Here is a 3,155-nt window from a genome sequence, read left to right as displayed (position 1 = left end):
AAACATGTCTAAGATGAAACAAAGCAAGGATGGGTGGGAAACATATGACCTCATTTCCCCACAAGCAGGGGAAAGTCCAAAGTAATTTCAGCCTTCACAGAGCTCCATGGGTCACATCCAACTCTTACTGATTTCCAACGAGTTAGCAGCTCAGAATGACAGCTGCTCACAGCAAGATCAGCTATGATAGACAAAATGACCCAAGGCATCTGGTTCTTGGTCCAAAAACCGACAACCCAATTTTGTGACCAGTTTTCAGTATTTTCAGCTGAAATATTTCTATAACTGAAAAGAAAATAAACTGATAAACCTAGTAGTTTCTAACACTTTGGGATCCTCTAAAGATGGAATTACTATAAATAGTAAAATAACCAGGTAATGTCATGTGACATGGAATATAATTAATCATCCCATTCTTTAGCCTTCTGCTAGAGGGTGAATATTAATGTCAATTAATATGTTTGGTTTCACCAGTGAGAAACCTGTAAGAGGTGTTTGAATGAACATATCTAGACATACGTAATGCCAGAAGTTCTTAAAATGTCAAAAAGTTTTAAATTTCACATTTTTATATTAATCCGGGCCTCTTATTTTCAAATATTGATACCTCAAGAGTTGTATAATTTATAGATGCTTCATGTAGAAATGAAAATAAAATGGTAACAATTATAATATAGTTTCATCTCTGTACTCTAATTAGGGAGTTTTGAACTGAACATTTTATTTTTTAAATATATTTTTATTGATTTCAGAGAGGAAGGGAGGTGGAGAGAGAGATAAAAACATCAATGAGGAGAGAGAATCTTTGCTTGGCTGCCTCTTGTATGACCCACACTGGGGATTGAGCCCACAGACCGGGCATGTGTCCTGACTGGGAATCGAACCATGACCTCCTGGTTCATGGGTCGATGCTCAAACACTGAGCTATACTGCCGGGTGGAACTTAAAATTTTTAAATAAATCTTACTGTATTGTATATCAGCTCAAGGAAACCATGACCTATATACAGATGAATCTCCATTGTATTCTGAGGGTTGTCCCTACGCAGAAAAATTACTTCAACAAACTTTAGTCTGAAGTGGAATGACTCATTTTATTAGTTATGTTACATTCTCAAAACGTGTCCATATTTATTAATACAAAGACAGATAAGGCATTAAAATGAAAGCAATGAGTAGAATTTTGATACACACTCTTGGGCAAGGCTGACCTTTATCTTTTTCCTGTGACTATAATCAAACCTTTTCCTATAGCTATCTATTTTAAAACAAAAGCATGTAGAAATACTTAGTTTGGCCTGGGTGTCTCTTGGACCTAAAGATGGCTCCCCAGAGCAAATTACATGGACCCTAATAAACATGAAGACCTGCCCAGAACCTAGACGTGCGCTTTTCATCAGATGCCCCTGCAATAAAGGCACAAGAATCTTGATGGAAAGGTCACATTTCTCTTTGACTGTTATCCTGAAAAATCATTTAAAGAATTGTTTTATTTAATGTGCTAAATGCTGTATTGGCCGTAGGTTTTCAGAAGATAAATTTAATTTTTTAAAAAGCAAAATTCCTGGTCCCATATTCTGCAAGGCGCAAATGAGAGTACAATTTTTGTATCTCCTCTGTGTTTCTTATCCACCTCTCCTGGAACTTACTCATTATTCTTACCAGTGATGTCGCATGTCACTTCCTAAGGGAGGCCCCTATAGAATAAATATTTGTGTTCCCCTCAATTTCATATAGTATTAAAGTCCTAACCTCCTCCCAAGTTGATAGCATTGGGAGGTAGGGCCTTTGGGATGTGATTAATTCATGAGGGTAGGGCTGCCTTCATAAATGGGATTATTGCCCTAGCCGGTTTGGCACAGTGGATAGAGCGTTAGCTTGTGAACTGAAAGGTCCCAGGTTCGATTCCAGTCAAGGGCACATGCCCGGGTTGTGGGCTTGCTCCCCAGTCGGGGACTTGCAGGAGGCAGCCGATCCATGATTCTCTCTCACACTGGATGTTTCTATCTCTCTCTCCCTCTTCCTTCCTCTCTGAAATCAATAAAAAAATATTTAAAAATAAATAAATAGGATTATTGCCCTTATAAAAGTGGCCCAGAAAATTCCCTTGTCCCTCCCATCATGTGATGTTAAAGTGGAAAGATGGCCATCGGACATGGGCCCACACCAGACACTGACTCCGTCAGCTCCATGACCTTGGACATCCCAGCCTCCAGAACAAAGAGGAATGAATTTCTGTTGTTTAGCTTGGCCGGAGTGGCTCAGTGGTTGGGTGTGGACCTATGAACCAGGAGGTCACAGTTCTATTCCCAGTCAGGGCACATGTGCGGGAAGTGGGCTTGATCCCCGTGGTGGGCATGCAGGAGGCAGGCAAGCAATGATTCACTTTCATCATTGATGTTTCTATCTTTCCCTCTCCCTTTTGCTCTGAAATCAATAAAAAATATATTTGAAAAATTTTTTTCTGTTGTTTATAAGTCACCTAATCTATGGTACTTGGTTATAGCAGTACAAAGGGACTAAGACAGATGCCTGCCCCAGCCATTTAAATGCCCTCTCAACCTCAACACTCTCTATCTGTTATCCAGCCTTATTTTATCACCACCTGACAAATAATTGGTATTTGTTTATTGTCCATCTCCCATCACAAGGTCTGTGTGTCCTATTCACTGCTTTATCTTTAGCACCTACACAGGGTCTGGCGCTAGATACTCAAATATCACTAGGTGCTCAAGAAGTATTTGTTGAATGAAGAAATCAATGTGTGATTATTAGTGTTTTTGCTTGTCTCTCCCTCACTGCACTATAAGTTCTTGAGATAGGAACTATGTCTATTCATGTCTATTTCTAGCACCTAACACAGGATTTAGCTCATAGTAAACATACTCAATACATATTTTTTAAGGAAAAAAAAAGAAAGACATCAATGTGTGCATGAGCAATAGGCACTCTGATAGATTTGGGGGACACTTCGGGAAACTCACAACCTAATAGGAGAAACAGACACGTTAGAACTGCCATAGAGCATGATAAATGTTACATCAGAATAGTAGAGGGTATACGGGTGACCTAAATAACAGGTAGCATGTTAGGGATAGTTTCCCAGAGGAAGAGTCACTTCGCTGAGTCTTAAAGGATGCATGGGATCATCAGGCG

The sequence above is a fragment of the Myotis davidii genome, unplaced genomic scaffold (assembly GCF_000327345.1).
Source record: "Myotis davidii unplaced genomic scaffold, ASM32734v1 scaffold93, whole genome shotgun sequence".
Classification (NCBI taxonomy): Eukaryota; Metazoa; Chordata; class Mammalia; order Chiroptera; family Vespertilionidae; genus Myotis; species Myotis davidii.
This window is presented reverse-complemented; position numbering follows the sequence as displayed.